The 20,755-nt window shown below is 38.3% G+C and overlaps 1 long non-coding RNA gene across 1 annotated transcript in view; it reads left to right on the top strand.

The window, feature by feature from the left end:
- Positions 1 to 224: 224 nt before the first annotated feature.
- Positions 225 to 20,755, top strand: part of LOC138855509 (uncharacterized) — a 208,869-nt gene continuing 188,338 nt past the window's right edge. The window contains exon 1 of the long non-coding RNA XR_011394760.1: positions 225 to 371. This is a non-coding gene — a long non-coding RNA (uncharacterized lncRNA). The remainder of the gene's footprint in view (positions 372 to 20,755) is intronic.

Genomic DNA, 20,755 nt, shown 5'->3' with positions numbered 1-20,755 from the left:
GGTTATATCGTCTTGTAGCTAAGCCTTCCCTGGCAGGGGAGAAAAAGAACAACACGAGGGGAATGCAATGGAGAGGAAGTTAACAATTTCTTCAACTTGATATTTTCGAGTCAAAGTCTCCTGCAGTGATCAAAACATCTCACTGCCCATGCGCTGGTACCGTACTTCCTTCACACTGACGGGAGATTGGCTAGTGGAAGTCACGTGACTGCGGTGGGCGGAGCGTGCAGGTGACGTCACGGAGCGGCAGACAGGCAGAAGTGTGGTGGACTGACTCAGTGTTCCAGTTGCCATCGGGTGTATTGGTGTGCTGTTACAACTTGGACTCTCAGACATGAAGACTTTAGTGTTTCTCTCCATTCTGGCCACAGGTTAGTGTACATAAGAGAGGGCGTGTTTAGCGCCACTAGTACTGAGCTGCGGGCAGTGAATTAAGGATATAAATAATGTTACATACACATGACGTCTTACCTGTGCTGGGACACAGGTGTAGTTCAGGTGTTCTAACCTTCACTACGCTGCTACAACTTTTTTCTTGCACTTCTCGCGGAGTTTTCAAGGACGGATATAACTTAGGACGAGCGTAGAGATTAAATTTTCCAACAAGTTTCTCGCAGAAGGAAACTCCATCGTGCAGAGAGGAAGATAGTACGAGTGTTGCGTAATATATAACGTTGGTGCACCTGGGCGGGGGTAGCCCACCTCTCTCACTACATCCTGTGTAGGACCTTTGTCTTTAATGACCCACGTACACTACCCACTCCACCCATGTACACATAGTGCTCTCTGGTATATGTATACACATGTCACTCTGCTATCCAGCAGTCTGGAACATAATTTGAGCCTTTTTCTTGCGAGTGAGGGAGAGGGTGGCGAGTCATGTCACCTGGTGGGAGGAGGATGGTCATGGCCGCCGTCGCGCGGAGATTCAAACAGGTAACTGCTGTTACACGTGATGCTGCTGCCTGAGGGGGTGGGTACTGTCGGTGACCGATGGGGTGGGTACTGTCGGTGACCGATGGGGTGGGTACTGTCGGTGACCGAGGGGGTGGGTACTGTCGGTGACCGAGGGGGTGGGTACTGTCGGTGACCGAGGGAGGGGGCAGTGTCGGTGACCGAGGGAGGGGGCAGTGTTGGTGACTGAAGGAGGGGGCAGTGTTGGTGACTGAGGGAAGGGCAAAGCTTCACTCAGTGCAGTGTTTCACTTACAGAACCTTTTAGGAGTTAATCTGATAAGCCTGAATCAAATGTTCTGCATGCAATTGGTTGTACAGTGGTACCATACTGTGGGTTGTACAGTGGTACCATACTGTGGGTTGTACAGTGGTACCATACTGTGGGTTGTACAGTGGTACCATACTATGGGTTGTACAGTGGTACCATACTATGGGTTGTACAGTGGTACCATACTATGGGTTGTACAGTGGTACCATACTATGGGTTGTACAGTGGTACCATACTATGGGTTGTACAGTGGTACCATACTATGGGTTGTACAGTGGTACCATACTATGGGTTGTACAGTGGTACCATACTATGGGTTGTACAGTGGTACCATACTATGGGTTGTACAGTGGTACCATACTATGGGTTGTACAGTGGTACCATACTATGGGTTGTACAGTGGTACCATACTATGGGTTGTACAGTGGTACCATATTGAGGGATTATTTTATTTTATTGACAAATCGGCCGTCTTCTTTATGGCCCACTTAATATTTGTATTTATAACTCATTACAATTGTGACCAGGTGTGGACGTATCAGTGGCTCATTACTTTGTAATTTGTTCATGACTGTAACCATTTATAGGAGTGAGGCTGATTCATAACCTTTGTAACTTGCCATGATTGTGACCAGATCAACCTGGAGTTCATTACCTTTGTAACTAGTTCATCTATCATAACTTAGGGGTCCAGTCCCTGGACCCATTATGTACCTTAGTAATCTTTTGACTACCGCCCACAGGATGGGTATGTGGTGCAAAATAAAGATATTAAACTAACTCCCACCAAGGCAGGGTGGCCCGAAAAAGAAAAACTTGATCATCATCCACTCCATCACTGTCTTGCCAGAGGCATCCTTACCCTATAGTTATAAAACTGCAACATTAACACACCTTCAGAGTGCCGGCACTGTACTTCTCATCTCCAGGAATCAAGTCCGGCTACGTAAATCGCAAGTTTATATAAACACTGTGTTTTTCTTTTGCTGATGTCTGTAGAGTGGTTTTGACCGCACCTGTGTAGTACTCTGTCGGGAGTCTGGAGATATCTGTATAGCATTTATGAAACCCTGGTCAGACCTCAAGGACACGAGAAAGAATGTGTGTGTATATGAGTGGAGATGATGTCGACACACCATCATCATGCCGGGGAACACTTGTTGATGAGCAGAGGTATCCTCTCAAACAATGTGAGTTGTTTCTAGTTGAATTCAAGCCATGTCCTCGCACTTGTGAAACGTTGAATACTTTGTACACAAGTAATTCTGTCTTTGCTGATGGTTTTCAAGAAGTGAGAACTTTGATGCTGACGAGAGGCTCGTCATCCCAGGAATTATGGCTACCTACCTGGAGTCTACCTGGAGGGTATTCCGGGGATCAACGCCCCCGCGGCCCGATCCACGACCAGGCCTCCCGGTGGATCAGGGCCAGATCAACTAGGCTATTATTGCTGGGCTCAAGTAGTCAAACATACGAACCACAGCCCGACTGATCCGATACTGACTATCTGTCCAGCTCCCTATTGAAGACAACCAGGGATCTATTGGTAATTCCTCCTGATGGCTGGTGGGAGGTTGTTGAACAGTCTTGAGCCCCGTACACTTGTGATTTCTCTTAGTGTGCCAATGGCTCTTGTACTTTTCATTGGGAGTATGTTGCATCGCCTGCCAAGCCTTACTTTCGTAGGGAGTGATTTCTGTGTTCAGATTAGGGACCAGTCCCTCAAGGATTTTCCAGGTGTAGATTATGATGCGTCTCGCCTGCGCTCCAGTGTATACAAGTCAAGAGCCACTAACTTCTGCTGTTTTGCTGCTTGCCTGTGAATCTAGTAACTTTATATGTTAGTGTAGAAGACACGGGTGAAGATCTCGACCTATCCATGCGTAAGACAGTAAAAAATGCACTTATTTATGCATTACCACTCATAAGTTTTAGAAAGTTCTCTGCGTTTAGAAAATTAAGTTTTAGATTACATTAGGGTTAGTTACATACAACTCTTTAAGAAATGGACTTCGGCACTTAACAGTGTAGTGTTTCAGAGAAACCAGGCAACGTTAAGCGTTTAGAAGTAGCAGTCAGGAAACAGGACAGTATCGTCGACTCTGACCATTGTCAGTGTCAGGCGATGATGTTTATGCCAGGAGTCCTTTGGGTTCCCAGATCGATTATTTTTTTTTTGCATCCCATTTAGATGACACCTGCATAGGTATCCTAATTATATATAGAATTATGTAGTTACTGGGGCGTGTGTGTTCAAAAGATTATACTATTGTGAACTGTCATCTTCACACAAGCACACGCTGACGAGTGCGCACTAAATAACCATGATAACAAGGTACGAAGAGACAGGAAGAGCAAAATAATTGCCAAAGTGAAGTCGGGAAATATGTTTACAAAACTTACTTTAAATATAACATTTTTGAATTCGAAACAGATAGCTGAAACGGTTGATGCTGAAATTACTGAAAAAAAAACTATGTATATGAACAGAGGAGAGTTTTCAGTGAATGTTGAGAAGACCTAACTCAGCCTCTTGGGAAAATTTTCATTATTTCACTAAATGATGAATATTTAAAAGAAAAGTGACAGGGAAGATACTTTAAATTATTACCTGTTTTTTTTTTACTGATAATTCTTGTATAATAAAGGGGATAGAATTCGTGTGAGGAAAATCCAACGAACAAGCAAGTAACTATATCACTGCAGCTTGTTGTATTTGTAATATATTTTCATTAGTCCCTGAAATTCAGGGAAAAAAATGGATGAATTGCCTTTATGTAGATTATACTTGTAGATTTCGGGGGTCAACGCCCCCGTGGCCCGGTCTGTGACCAGGCCTGGTGGATCAATCTGATCAACCAGGCAGTTACTGCTGGCTGCACGTAAACCGTGCAGGTACTGACTTTAGGTGTCTGGCCAGCTCCTCTGGGAGGGAGTTGAACAGTCTTGGGCCCCTGACACTTACTGTGTTGTCTCTTAGCGTACTCGTGGCGCCCCTGCTTTTCAATGGGAGGGACGTTGCATCTCCTAAATCTTTTGTTCGAAGAGATTACTCTTAAGAAAATAATTTAAACATTAAAAATACACCTGAATACAATAGAAACTATTACAGTGGATGAGAGGAAAATACGAACAGTGATAAGAGAAAAAATGTTAAGTGTAAAAATGTGATCTTAGTGTTACTAAAGAAAATGTTCTTAAAAGTAGGAAATCCATCTGATTACAACACAGATTGTGAGTGAAAAGTGGAACTAGCATTTTATTATTAAGCTCTGGTTTTAAGCTTATAAAATAGTTCCTCTCCTTTTTCACTATAATATAATTTACACTTATAAGACTTCTATTTGGAATGTTTCTAATTAACAACTTGTAAATTAAAAACAGCTTTAATTATATGTTATATTGAGTCATAATAAGTGACACTGAGCGCTATGGATATAACTCACTTAGTAATTTTACTACGAAAGTATTTAATTTGGTTCACATTATTTCTTTATTAAATCTTGAAAAAGGTTTTCTTTACATAAGTGTTGCAAGTTTAAATTGTCGAAGTTAAGGATTTGAAGTTTTGTTTGTGTATATATGTGTGTCGTGCTGGATAGGTAAAATTGGTCAATTAGCAAGAACTCGTTTAAAATTAAGTCCTTTTTAGAATTTTCTCATATACGTTTAAAGATGTATTTTTTTTTCATTTATATTAATGTAAAAATTAATAATGTTGTACCAAAAGAACCTTAGAAAACTTGCCTAACCTTATAACAAGCTCAATTTAATTTAGCCTAATTCATCTAAATACATTTTGGATAAGTTTACAATAATTTAATAGTAAACAATGAAATATATTTTTTTTCTTAAAGTTCAGAATAATTTTTGTGAAATTATTGGATACACAAATTTTCGTTTGCCTTATTCGGCAAGAAGAGCGTTACTGTTTAAGCCAGAATCGCAGGTTTTATCTATTCGGCACTATATACATACATATCTATACCAGAGTGATATGAAACAGCTTAGTAGTTGATTAAAAAATATAACTGAAATCCGTAAAATCCTTTTTTTAAATTTTTTTGTTTTAATTTTCTTCACCTTTCCGTTAAATATTGCACGAGTTTCAAGTTTCAGGTGTAGTTTTGCTTTTTTAAATTAAAAATTCAGTTTTGACGTGTTTCATTGCGTTAATGACATTAGCAATTAAACCTAGCTGGCTGGTGAAGCAGCCTGCCAACATTCATACCTTCCAGCGAGGGCAACCTTCCTATAGTTTAACGGCTTTTAATTCCCATCTTATCTCAGATTCCCCAGGTGTTGTACGGATCCTACAGGTTCAGCTTGAATACCTTCCATCCCCTCTCCACGTGCGCTGTATAGTCCTATAGGTTTAGCGCTCTCCCATGACTATAATTTTAAGAATATTACTGCTGCTGGGTATAATAGAAAGACTCGTCATAATGACTGATTCTTCTTAAGGACAAGATAGTTGGGTTATGTTAGATTGCCTATTTTCTAAAACTGGATTCGTTGGAATTTGACAAGTAACTGGAGAATGCATCTAATGACCTGCTTCATACCTTCGTCTATGGTGGACTTTGCATTGATTTTGGGCTGTTTTGATTTCCTACTTCTGACCAACTAATCTGTTTCATTGCAGTAACTGGGGAATCCTTCGTCTGATATGGTTTACACCCCAAATTTCAGCGCATCTTTAGAGAAATTAGCTGATTAGTCTATGGCTGTGTACATACCTGTTTTTAGTTCTTTTTGCTACAACTTTATAATGCAACTTATGATCAGTTTCAAACCTAGTGTTTGTATTTTGGGATAATGGCTTCAGTGCTGTAGCTATTAAATACCTTAACTGATTGATTTTGAACTAATAAAGCTGGTGTTTCTTATTGGAAGGTTCAAATTGGTTATGGCTTGTGTAGGTGCCAATTTGCCATTTTAAGAAATTGGGATATTAGTTTCCGTAAGACTCATAACAGTCGACTAACACCCAGGTACCTACTTACTGCTAGGTGAATAGGGGTAGCAGGTGTAGAGAAACATGCCCAACGTTTCCACCCATGCCAGGGATCGAACCTGCAGTGCTGTACACCCCTTGTGGGTTTAGCTTAGTTTTGATTGTAATAATTGGGATCGAACCATGAACACTGAGTATGGGCGAGTGCTTTGCCAACCCATCCATGCCGCACTTCCGATTAGTTAAATCCTCAGTACTGACATTTATATTGAAAACTTAGGCCACACTGCTATTCCTTTTGCATGCATGGAGGTAAGGAGGGCTAGGCTTATGGGATACGGGGATATCTTTCTAGGATCGTGCAGCAACCGAAACACATCTAGTTGTCTTAAGGTTTCCCTTTAAATATAGCTGGAATAAAAGTGGCACTCTTGGAAATACTTTTGTTTTTTTTTTGGTATGCAAAAAAAAAAAAAAAAAAAAAAAGGAATGCAAGTCGCTAACTAGGAGTTACTGAACATGCTTGTAACTGCAGGTCACTTTCTTGTTATTATGCAAAAAATTGCGAACAATCGATACAATACAACCACGGGGAGAGCTGAATGATAGCTCTAGGCTTTTCGTGTTGTCACAAACTCCTCTGGAGCTTGCAGTGCTGCAGAAAGGAGGATGTTCAAGCAAACACGATCACAGGAAATGTCCTTGCTCCAGCAAAGGCGCTTCCTGTGATCGTGTATGCTTGGATTACCAAATCTTTTCTGCAACATTGCAAGGTCCTGATATGTTGAACGCAACACGAAAGGCCTAAAGCTATCATTCAACTCCCCGCCCCCTCCTCCTGTGGTTGTTTTGTATCTTAGTAATGTTACATTTCAGAGAAACTGGTTAACCTGTCTTGAGTTTGAGATGGGACGCGCAGGGTTTTTATGGTAAAATAAATACTATAACTGCACTTTGAAACTCGGTTAAGTAGGAATTGTTTGCTTATAATATTTACCCTTGTGGAAAGACGTCAGAGATGGAGTGAAGGTGGACGTTTTAGTGTGTAGAAAGGATATTTCTTATACAGAACATTTGCTCCCACTTACACCTATTTTTCGAACTCGCACACGCTTAATTGATATCTAAGACTGTCGCACGCAAAACCTCCTTTAAACCTTCCCACAAAGTTTTCCTAGGATCTCTATTCCCCCGTCCCTCCACTACAGATTTATACGCCCTCCAAGTCTTCTTTTTTCACGTTATATTACGTTTCCCGTGACTGCTGATACTCCTTGGAACGTATGCAAGACTTGTGGATCGGACCCCTTAAAGAAATGTTCAAAGGAAAATATTTATGCAAGTAAATATTATACTATTAAAATCTTTTAAGAAATACAGGTGAATATAAGAGTATAAGATTTTTTTTTATACAAGATTTACCTGTCGCCTCTCACGTTGACGAGGCAAAGCTGGTGAATCTAGCCAGAGTTCAACACTCTTAACATGCCTTATTTTCAACAGTGAAGGTATAAAAAATTCTCTATTAATCTGGGATGTGTACGTCACTTTACCTTAAAAAAAAATTTTGTATTTTAGGAAAAATTTAATTTGTGTATCTAAATTATTTCATGAAAATTAGTAATTATTGTAACTTTTCAATATTCAACAAACGTATTGTTATTCATACGAAACATTTAAATTCATTGTTAACATTTGTTTCTGTATATCATCAAGGGTCATATGGGCCCACCATAGTCTAAATAATAATTGCTAGAAAGGTTGGTGGCAAAAAATGAATTTACACTGGTATAATATTTTCAACTTTCATAAATATTTGTTGGTACATCACGGCAAACCATAAATATTTTTGCCCAAGAGTTGGTGTTGTAATGCATTTTATACTTTTAATATATCAATAAAAACTTTCTTGTATATTCGTTTTTAAAATTCAGTACACACACACACACACACACACACACACACACACACACACATACACACACATACACACACATACACACACATACACACACATACACACACATACACACACATACACACACATACACACACATACACACACATACACACACATACACACACATACACACACATACACACACATACACACACACACACATACACACACACATATATATATATATATATATATATATATATATATATATATATATATATATATATATATATATATATATATATATATATAATCTCCTGGCCCCGTCTCTTCACTGATCGCTACTAGGTCCTCTCTCTCCTTGTTCCATGATCTTTATCAAACCTCGTCTTAAAACTAAACTATTTATGGTTCCTGCCTCCATTACGTCACTTTCCAGACTATTCCACTTCCTGACAACTCTGACTAAAGAAATACTTCCTACCATCACTTTGACTCGTCTGAATCTTCAACTTCCAGTTGTGACCCCTTGTTTCTGTGTCCCATCTCCGAAACATCCTGTCTCTGTACACCTTGTCAATTCCATGCAGTATTTTGTATGTCGTTATCACGTCTCGCCAAACTCTCCTGTCTTCCAGTGTCGTCAGGCCGATTTCCCTTAATCTTTCTTCGTATGTCATTACCCTTAGCTCTGGAAGTCTTGTGTGTGTGTGTGAAAAATATAGTCGATGAGTAATGAACTCTTTGTTACAGTAATAATAGACACCCATTAATTTCTTCTGTTATGTACGAGATTGAGGGTTTTCCTTATTTTTATTTTCTGTCTGCTACCACAAATACCATCCGTGACACTGACACAGACTACACAAACCAATGAGGTTTCCATGAAATTTATCTACTTTTTCGGGCACGAAATACTTAAATTGATACCATTTAATAAGCTTAAACAGCGAATTCATTAGTGAAGACTAAAATAGCGAAAACTCCACAACAAAATATTTAACCAGTAAAAAAATAAAATATGGCTTTCATCATTATCAAAAATATGGGATGAGAACTCGTAAAATGAGCGGTAAGGTAGGGGCTGTATTGAGGCATCTGTGGAAAACTGTTTATAGAGGAACAAAATAAAAACAGCAGTTACCAGAGATAGTATTTCTAGCACTTTCATACGGTGAGGCATAGGTTTTTGACTTGTCAGCGATGAGGCTACAGAGATGAGGCTACAGACAGCTGAGATGTTATGTTCGAGAGAGATGTGTGGCGTAAATATTATGACTATTATGACGAGAATTAGTAGTGTAGAAGTTAAAAGGTGGTGTGAGGTTATTAAAGGCTTGTGAGCGTGTTAGATCAGAGGGAGAAAAGTGGATTTTATGGCTTGATGTGCTGTTGGAATGAGAGCAAGTTAACATTTATCAAGGGATTCGGGGGAAATAAATTAGCTGGGCTTGAATCCATACCCCGGCTGGGATTGAACCCGCGGTCAGAGAGTCTCAAAACTCCAGCCCTAAGGTGTAGAAATATACCTAGTTGGACGAATCTTACTGTGGCTAGCTGGTCTAGTGGCTAACGCGACGGGCTGGAGTTTTGAGACTCTCTGACCGCTGGTTCAATCCCAGCCGGGGTATGGTTTGACATGTTCAACCTATACAGGCCTAGCTAACATCAGTGACATATTACTGTATAGAAAGCCGCTTGTTATGCAAAGCATTTCGGGCAAATTAGGTCAATTTTGTCCCCAGGATGCGACCCACACCCAGGTACTCATTTTACTTATGAGTGAACAGGGACAGCACATGTCTTAAGGATCCCCGTACTGGGGATTGAGCCACGGACCTCAGTGTGTGAGCTGAGTGCGCTAACAATTGAGCAATTGGATGATCATTTGACCTGTTGTCTTTCACTGCGGGCAAGCAAGACAGCCATTGAATGAATGTGGTTTTCTTTTTATAGGTAACCATACCCTTGATGAGGCATGACAGGTGCTGAAAGATTACATGGGGTCCACTTCTGGTGTAAATTTTGGGACCCATAGCCTCGGAGAAGTGGATAAAAGGGCTTCAAGGAAGAATATTTGGATTTCTTCCTGAAGCAGTTATATATATATATATATATATATATATATATATATATATATATATATATATATATATATATATATAAATTATATGCAATAAGATCACAGTAAACAGGTGATATCACAATATGCAAAGCAACCACTATGAAAAAATAGCGAAATTCCAAGAGCTTTCATCACTTCTCACATTATCAAGGACCTATATCATACAGTTCCCTGATAATGCGAGAAGTCATGAAAACACTTGGAATTTCCCCATTTTTTCATAGTGGTTGCTTTGCATATTGTGATATCACCTGTTTACTGTGATCTTATTGCATATAATATATATATATATATATATATATATATATATATATATATATATATATATATATATATATATATATATATATATATATATATATATATATATATATATATATATATATATATATATATATATATATATATATATATATATATATATATATATATATAATGTGCGCGCGCGTTTTAGAAAATTATAAATTATTACAGTTAATAAAATTTTCTGTTCGAAAGATGTAAACGGCTCGAAGATGGGAAATTACCAGTGGGTCAGCATCACTTGGTAGGTGCCGAAAGGTTCACTGCTTACCCCTTCGATATTCTCATATGAGTTGCAAGAATAATTATATGGTGATTTAAACGTCTGAAACCATGTGATGGTGTGTGCACAGTAGAAATTAAAAATCCTTGTTAAACTCCCAAGGAACATTTGGAGAAATTGGAAAATTGTTGTGATGAATGGTTGATGAAATCTAACGACGATGATATTAATATTTTACTACGTTAAGAAATTTTCCATTCTGCCGTCCTGTGTTTATCAGTTTGTCAGTTATGTATCCTCTTGCTCGCATGGAATTTATTGCCAAGCTCCTCATCATGGAAAAGCGTGAACAGGTATCGTATAGAATACAAACTACGGAACGGGTGGTGTTTGAGCTCATGTTAAGAGTCCTAAAACAATGCTCATGCACTGACCAGGAGATACAGGACTCGCTTGCTACAGTAGACAGATTGTGATGAAGTTTTAAGATTTCATGAAGTGAACGAACTTGGCATGAGCGTAAAATTGTCACCGGTAGGTGGCTTAGGTGCAGTAGTCAGGGGTTCTTATATTCTTGTAACCTTGAAAATGACCTCCAATTACAGAGGTGAAATGCCGACAAAACTGTTTACAACTTCTGTTAAACCAGAGTATGAATATGCAGATGTGTTATTGTTATAGCACCTAAAAGCATTTAGGAAAAAATCTAAGACATACAGGTAGATTAGTAAGTTAAGGTAGTAGTTGGTAAGAAAGACTGAATACTGGCATTGACCTCCTTGGAAGACATGAATGAGAAGTGGTGATAAGAAAACTAATAGAAAAAAAAAAACATACGATAAAGAAAGATTTTTGATTCCTGTTTGGAAGAACGAGATCATATTTTCAGTTAACCCAAGAAATATTGCTGGAGATATAAAATATATCTTGACAAGAAGTGTGACATCAGGAATGGCGTTAATGATGGTGGTGTTTATAAGATGTGGTGTATTTCAGTTCTAGAAAACTTTCACACAAATAAACAAGACGTGCCACTTCGCGCAGGAATTCTATTGTTGTAACTACAAATAGTTAAATACATTTTCTGTATTAAATAATGTTGAATTTAATGCAATACTCTTGCATTAGAGAAAAATTTATTAGTTACTTGAACCAAATAAACTTCAAATATTTATCGAGCTTTTCGAAGCATTTTGCTTTTTGGGCACACTATTTCCATTCCATAACCATGAACGTTAATACACAAACTAATAACACCTTAACTAAAAAGAACGATTAACAGAAGTAATCTAGATAAATGTATATATCAGGTTATTCTTTAACCTATTAAAAGAAAATTTAGAATATTTGCTCAGAATTTCTGATATCTTAATTTCAGTAATAAGAGATAGTATCGTATATGCTTGTGTATATATACGTATCTGTATATTCTTTAATGACTGGACAGTACGGAACATCGTGTTTCAAGATATTAACCATGAAGCTGACCACATTGTGAATTTAGTTTGATCATCTGTGTAATATATCAGACCACCAGATATACATATGCCAGTCTCTTGATAATTATAAATCGTGAAACAAACCAAAGAAATGTTTGACTTGCATCAAACATCTGTTTAGTTTATCAGCCTTATGTAGAAACAAGCCTTTGTGAGATAGAATCCACATTTTCACTGAGTAGGTTAATAATGTGAGAGTCCATTGCTTTCAGTGAGAACATAAAAATTTAAGTCCGGTGCTGTTTGATTGAAAACAGTTACTTGTTACTCTTAACCAAAAGTGGAGAACTGAATTACCGCTATGGAGTTCCATATTAATGAGTAGATGCTGCCCTGTCAGCGAGTGCGTATTTATATCCGTCATTGGATATAATTTTTAATATTTAGTTACTACTAGTTAGTAGAAAAGTTTTTGTTATGAGATTCGATATGAATTCAGATAGCTGACTCGGGTGTACTGGCTGAAGCTGTCATGTATTGGATTTAAGCTGAGAAATAATGGTATGAATTGTTTTTAGGGAATTATTTCAATATCAAATGCATACATTTCTAATGGGAAGAGGTGGTTAACGTGCTCTTGTTGTCTTTTGTTCATATAACTTAAGGTATTGAATATGACTGCATGGCTCTTTATCATTGGGATTTATTTATGGTGACACTGTCTGATTCCTTCATCAGCATCTTAATACCAATATTGTGTTAGTTTCATGTCTCTGACACTGTGAATCATAAGCTTCCTTTAAATATTTAATAAAGAAATATTTTTCTCCCCTGGAATATTTCTGATGGCTTAATTTTGCTTTAGCTATAAGGTAGATAATATTTTTATTAAGCTAATATTAACATACGTGCACTATGATCTTATAATGGTGTATAATTAAGCTGTGCACACCATTTTTGTATCACAATTTTTTTGGGTTAAAGTAAGAAACAACTTCAGAAGTATTTAGTGTCCTCATATTTCTTACTGTTTTCTGTTAGGTTTCTTGTACCAAGATCGTCAAGACTAACAGCTTGATATAACAGTTAAAGAATTTACCTCGCAAATTCGATATTGATTCCTAAGGTCACAATGGTGAACGCTTTTCGTGTGTATTATGAACATGGAAATGTTATATACATTTTTTTTTTACTTACAAGCGTAATTTAAAAATCATCCTGGTTAAATACATCAATACATAAATGTATGACACTGAGAGCAGCCTGAGTTGGAATATTATGAAATTATATGCCCAACGAGCATAACAATTAGTGGCATGACAATCCAGAATTTTGTCAACTTCGATTTGATGTAAAAGGCTTCGACTCATTTAAAGGGTACATTTGTGGTTTACACACAGGAACAATGACCATAGTTAGGTTAGTTTTATTCCACATTGTTCTTAGGCGGACTAATCTAACCATCAGAACCGATCTTATTCCTGTGTGTGCTACATTTAAAACAATACAACGCATTTGTATAGTAGTCCTGTTTAAGGCTATGGACTATAGCCTCCACTATAAACGAATCTAATTTGAATAAGCCACCACTATTTATGTTTTATGATGGCCGATTCTATAATGTTCGGCCAAGTGGAGCAAGGGACAGTGCCTAGCTTCCGGCCAATTTGACATGTTATTACAGATTCTAATGTGGCTAAAAAATTGATTTTTGAGCACACATTAATGGCCTTCCTGTATACTGTAAACTTGAATTTTCTATGAACATAGTGTATAAACACATTTAGGAAAGGTAGTGTAGATTCAGGTGCACTTGATTCTCCACAATGAATTTGATAGGACCAAAGCGTTAATTAAGACTGTAAGAATGTATCCAGGGCCATATCATTCGGCCATAAACACAAGATGTCATCCACATATCGGAACCATCTAGCTTTACAGGGAAGGATGTCTCAACAGCCTCACCTCGAAGAACTCCACATATAGATTGCTCATTAGGGAAGAAAATGGATTTTCCATAGCCATTCCCTACCTTTGAGCATAGATTTTTCTTCAAACTCCAACTTTCAATGAACTACACACAACTTAATCAGCTCATAAATGGTATTCTTATCAAAAGTCACGGAGAGCTGATCTAATTCTTCATTATATAATAGTGGCGGCTTATTCAAATTAAATTCGTTTATAGTGGAGGCTATAGTCCATAGCCCAGAACAGGACTCCTATACGAATGCGATGGATTGTATTAAATGTAGCACACACAGGAATAGTCGGTTCTGAGAGACAAGAGTCTGCCTAAGAACCCTGTGGGACAAAACTGACCTAATTATGGCCGTCGTCTTTGTGGGTAAACTACAAATGTCTCCCCTTTAAACGAGTTTCCCCTTTAAATGAGTCGCCGTGGACCCGTTTTCCAATGTATGGAAAAATACCTAGATTCAAATTCAAATGTTTATTTCTCTGTATAGATTACAATGTGTGGTTTACATATAAGATAATTATAAAATAAAGTACTTATTACAAAGAAGGCCACTGGTATGCCTAGGTATTTCGGGCAGCCTGATACTATTACTTACTCTATATTGACACAGGTTATGAATCATACTGGTATTAAAGTGATGTAGTTCAAAACATTTAAAAAATTAACAATTAGTTTATGAATTAATGGGAATGGTCTCATCTTGGCATGATATTTCTATTAAAGCTCCTATAATGGAGTGTCTTAGACAACCTTATGACTAGCTTAAGAATCGTGTAGCAAAAGCTAGATTCAGAATGGTGTTGACATTCATTAGTGTAAATTAGGGGAAGTCACAGATATCAAATAAGTGTATTTGTATTTTGTTTTGGATATGTGCAAGGTAATGTAGTTTTATGAAATCAATAATTGCCGAGGCAGTTCGTAGCCACCTTGAAAAGCACAAATTAATCAACGAATCTCAGCATGGTTTTACAAAAGGACGCTGTATAGTCCTTGTGGCTTAGCGCTTCTTTTTTATTATAATAATTTACAAAAGGACGTTCCTGCCTTACGAATTTTTTAGCTTTTTTCACTAAGGTATTTGAGGAGGCAGATCATGGAAATGAATATGATATTGTGTATATGGACTTAAGTAAGGCTTTTGACAGGGTCCCACATCAGAGACTACTGAGGAAAATTAAGGCACATGGAATAGGAGGAGAAATTTTTTCCTGGATAGAGGCATGATTGACAAATAGGCAGCAGAGAGTTTGCATAAATGGGGAGAAATCAGAGTGGGGAAGCGTCACGAGCGGTGTTCCACAGGGGTCAGTGTTGGGCCCCCTGTTGTTCACAATCTACATAAACGACATAGATGAGGGCATAAAGAGCGACATCAGCAAGTTTGCCGATGACACTAAAATAGGCCGTCGAATTCATTCTGACGAGGACATTAGAGCACTCCAGGAAGATTTGAATAGACTGATGCAGTGGTCGGAGAAGTGGCAGATGCAGTTTAATATAGACAAATGCAAAGTTCTAAATGTTGGACAGGAAAATAACCATACCACATATAAACTAAATAATGTCTATCTTAATATTACGGATTGCGAAAAAGATTTAGGAGTCCTGGTTAGCAGTAATCTGAAACCAAGACAACAGTGCATAAGTGTTTGCAATAAAGCTAACAGAATCCTTGGCTTCATATCAAGAAGCATAAATAATAGGAGTCCTCAGGTTGTTCTTCAACTCTATATATCCTTGGTTAGACCTCATTTAGATTATGCTGCACAGTTTTGGTAACCGTATTATAGAATGGATATAAATGCTCTGGAAAACATACAAAGGAGGATGACAGTTGATCCCATGTATCAGAAATCTTCCCTATGAGGATAGACTGAGGTCCCTGAATCTGCACTCTCTAGAAAGGCGTAGAATTAGGGGGGATATGATTGAGGTGTATAAATGGAAGACAGGAATAAATAAAGGGGATGTAAATAACGTGCTGAAAATATCTAGCCTAGACAGGACTCGTAGCAATGGTTTTAAGTTGGAAAAATTCAGATTCAGGAAGGATATAGGAAAGCACTGGTTTGGTAACAGAGTTGTGGATGAGTGGAACAAACTCCCAAGTACAGTTATTGAGGCTAAAACGTGGTGTAGTTTTAAAAATAGGTTAGATAAATACATGAGTGGGTGTGGGTGGGTGTGAGTTGGACCTGACTAGCTTGTGCTACTAGGTCAGTTATCGTGTTCCTTCCTTAAGTGAATGTGACCTGCCCTGACTAGGTTGGGGCATTGGCTTAAGCCGGTAGGAGACTTGGACCTGCCTCGCATGGACCAGTAGGCCTGTTGCAGTGTTCCTTCTTTCTTATGTTCTAATGTGGTTAGCTACCGGTGGTGTGTGCTGGCTACCGGTGGTGTGTGTTAGGGAGATGTGTTTTTTAACGGTGCTTTTGAAAATGGTGGTTGAGTCGGCAGTTCTAGCGTTTTCAGGGAGGGAGTTCAAGATTTTAGGCCCTTTTATGTATATTGAATTTTTGTATAGATTTAGCCAGACACGAGGAATGTCAGAGATGTTTGTGTATGGGTCATGTCACAACTATCAAAGTGTTTTAGTTCAGGGTTAATATTGAAATTTAGGTTCTGTAAATGTAGATTGCAGAGTAGTAAGTGTGGATGTTCTGAACAGTACGTTTATGTCTTTGAAGAGTGGGGGTGTGTGTTGTCTAGCATTGGATTGTGTGATAATTCTTACTGCGGCTTTTTGTTGGGTTATGGGCTTTAGGTGGGTAATTGCTGTTGATCCCCAAGCACAAATGGCATATGTGATGTAGGGATAGATGAGTGAATAGTATAGTGTGAGTAGGGCTGATTGTGGTACGTAGTAACGGATCTTAGAGAAGACCCCAACAGTTTTGGATGCATTTTTTGTGTTGGATATGGGTGCTGAAATTCAGTGCTGTCAAGGTATAGGCCCAGGAATTTGCCCTCATTATGCTTAGCAATAGGAGCACTGTCGATCTTAATGTCGAGTTGTGCAGCACCTGCTCTGTTACCAAACAGAATATAGGTTTTGTCAGTGTTTAGTGTAAGCTTATTGCCAGTCATCCAGGTTGATATTTTTAGGAGCTATTCGTTAACAATGGTATTGAGTGAGGCAATATTTGGGTTGGAGATGACATAAGTCGTGTCGTCAGCAAAGAGAATTGGTTTCAAGTGTTGTGATACGTTGGAAAGATCATTGATGTATAAGAGGAAGAGCAGGGGACCAAGGACACTTCCCTGAGGCACTCCAGTATCAAGCGGTCGTGATGATGATGATGTCTTAATGGAGACTTATTGATACCTGTTAGTAAGGTCGGATTTGAAGTAAGTGGGTGGCCTCTTATACCATAGTGGTCAAGTTTGTGGAGAAGGGTGCCGTGGTCTGCTGTATCAAAAAGTTTCCTTATTTTCCAGTGCAGTGTAGAGCACGTCTAGCGTTTTTACTGTTGCATCGTTTGTGCTTTTGTTTCTCCTGAAGCCAAATTGGCAAGTGATGAGTATGATGTGTGCTGTTATAAACGAATAGTCTCTGATGCATTAGTTTTTCGGAGATTTTGGATAGTAACGGTAAGTTGGATATTGGCCTGTAGTTATTTACATATGTGGGGTCGCCACCTTTGTGTATTGGTGTAACCCTTGCTGTCTTGTAGTGTTGGGAATGTGCTAGTTTCTAGGGATTTGTTAAAAAGTAATGAAATAGCAGGCGAAAGGGCATGAGCCGCTCATCTATTATGTGGTTTACCTTGTCTTCTATAGACCCATCTGTGTGTGTACTTCCAAATATTTAAATACACCCACTCCCCGATATTCCCTTCAGTTTGATAATACGAGGTCGACATTTTCATTCGGAAAAAGTTTGGAATATTACTGTTCTCTTCTTACGCGTTAATAATTGAAGAGGGTGCCTTTTAGCTGGTGAAGGAATATTGATTCGGAGAGTTGGAGCTGCTGCTCCTGTATTTGGGTCACACCTGATTGTTTCCAGTTTCTCAGGCGTATATTCTAAGTTTAGTGCTTCCCCGTGAATGTAGTAAGTTAAAATTGACAAGTATTGTACTACGATCTCCAAAACCAATACCAATACCAAGTTTGGGTGAACAAATACACAGTGTTGAAAGTTTCCGAAAAGGCATTTTGTTGTCACGTAAACGAAACGTGAGAGGTTAGAGATAAAAAAAAATTTGGGTACCATTAAAGTTCTGGTCCTTCAGAAATGTCTTGATGGATGGATAATGTTATGTGATACAAACATGATCGTGTCTTAATGGATGGGTAGTGCATGGGAGTCAAACAAGATAATAAACAGACATTTATACTAGTATGAATTGCTTCACGTTCCATAGCTGAATTGTCCCTGCTTGTTTAGCGTTTACCTGTGAATATGATAATCCTCAAGGAAAGCCTAATTACGCTTATTTTAAGTATTAGGTATGCTTGCTGCGTAGGTCTTAGAGCAGAATTAAAAAAAAATTATGTTAATTTACAAAAAGCGTATTTATCAATGCTTATACAAGAGAAGATTAAAAAAAATAGTTAAGAACGAGGGGAAGGATTGAGGGAGGGAGGGAGGGAAGGAAGGAAGGATTGAGGGAGGGAGAGTATTTTAAAACTCGCTACCACGTTGTTTTAAAAAAAAAAATGCGGTCATTTATTTTTTCGGTGCTGCAACAGTGTTTGAAATTAATACGATCTGTGGAATGTCAACTGTAGCTGCGCTTGTTTTTTTTTTTTAATAGAGATAGAAAAATACTGCACCGACCTGTAGCCTACACAGTTCAGGGATGAATTCCTCCCCCTCCCCCCCCATTACCACAGGTGCAGGTAGGCTGGGCTACCAAACCAAGTTTGATCCTATAAAAGTATTTCAGACGAGTAAAAAAAAAAAAATATCAGAAAACTGATTAAGTTTAAGATTTTTTTTTATTTTTAGGAATATTAAAGTAATATATACAGGGAAATACCATCTTTAGTGCTGAGTGGAAACCCTCGTCGGAGGGGAAGAGAATAAACGTTCTCAAAGATAAAACAGGGAATTAATAAACCTTTTTCATTACAAAATATTCATACTCGTATATATTGCCGCATATATGCATATCCATGTTTCAGTGCATTTTTTAGTGATCAAATTAAATGTTGGAGGGATATGACAAGTGAAAAAATTTAATTTCAGTTTTATCCGGCCCTTTTGGGACCTATATATTGTATACCGGTATGTATAGATATTTATGGTTCTGTCGTTTAAGCATACCATCATAATTGCCCACTGAGTGCTCAGGACCTGCCACAATGAGAGTACCCAGGAAATTGCAGTGTCTGACAACTATCATATTACAAATTGTATACGGTACCCACAAGTTAACCAGTAAGGTACATGAGCAACACTAGGACACTGACGAGATGTTTCGCCTGTGCTACAGGCTTTCATCTGCCACGCAGTTCAACTGTGGCCTCGTACCCGAGCTTCTATACCTCACTTTCTGGTATACAAGCCGCTGGCCTCATATTTCGTCTGCTGGTCATCTTGCACCGACAGGAATGGACTGATTGTTTCAGACGAGTTACTTCTCCACTTCGTCTACTTTGTCTTCCACCAAGACTGTTTCCAGGACTGTTATTCATCTCTGTATTCTACTGATGAAGCCTGCAGTGCAGGCGGAATGTTTCGACAATGATTCCTAGTGCCCAGGACCTGCCATTGTGAGAGTGCCCAGGACCTGCCATTGTGAGAGTGCCCAGGACCTGCCCGATTGCACATCACTATTATTATTCTGGAAGCGTTAAATCCGATTAATAAAATATTGATCTTGATAACCTTTAATATTTTCACTTTTCTCCATTTGATAAATAAATATAAGAAAAAAAATTGACATTAGTATGAATTTGAAAAGCTTACATTTGAATACATTTTTAAAGATGGCGTCTGAAAAACATCCTTTTGCAGCCTATAGTGATACCTACCCAAGTGTTTCTGGTTCCTTTTTGGGTTACATAAATCAGAAAAGAATTTTTTTGCCGAACAGGATTTATTACTCCTCACCATCTCCAGCTTCTGGTATTACTACTCACCATCTCCAGCTTCTGGTATTACTACTCACCATCTCCAGCTTCTGAGAGTATTACTACTCACCATCTCCAGCTTCTGGTATTGCTGCTCACCAATGTCCGACATGCTTTGTAGATAGATCAGTGTCCAGTAATTAAAAAATGGAACCCATCTTCTTAAGCAGACTTTGGTGTCAGTGACTGACGACGCTGTAAAACCACACGACTGTAACTAAACGTCAACTCTTCACTTATTCTTCATGTTCCTCACTTCGTGCAAACAGTATGCGCATTGCGACATTGATATGAAATGTTGACAAAATTGACATTTAAGGGGTGTAAATGTTGCAGTTTAAAAACTGTAGTGTAAAGCACCCTTCTGGCAAGACAGTGATGGAGTGAATGATGGTGAAAGTTTTTCTTTTTCGGGCCACCCTGCCTTGGTGGGAATCGGCCAGTGTGATAATAAAAAAAATTTTTTTTAGAATACTCTTTTAAAGCTTTTTGTTAGTTTTTCACACTGCTTATTGTATA

The sequence above is a fragment of the Cherax quadricarinatus genome, chromosome 1, assembly GCF_038502225.1.
Source record: "Cherax quadricarinatus isolate ZL_2023a chromosome 1, ASM3850222v1, whole genome shotgun sequence".
Lineage (NCBI taxonomy): Eukaryota > Metazoa > Arthropoda > Malacostraca > Decapoda > Parastacidae > Cherax > Cherax quadricarinatus.
Note: the sequence above shows the minus strand (reverse complement) of the source record. Positions and strands in the feature narration are given on the sequence as shown.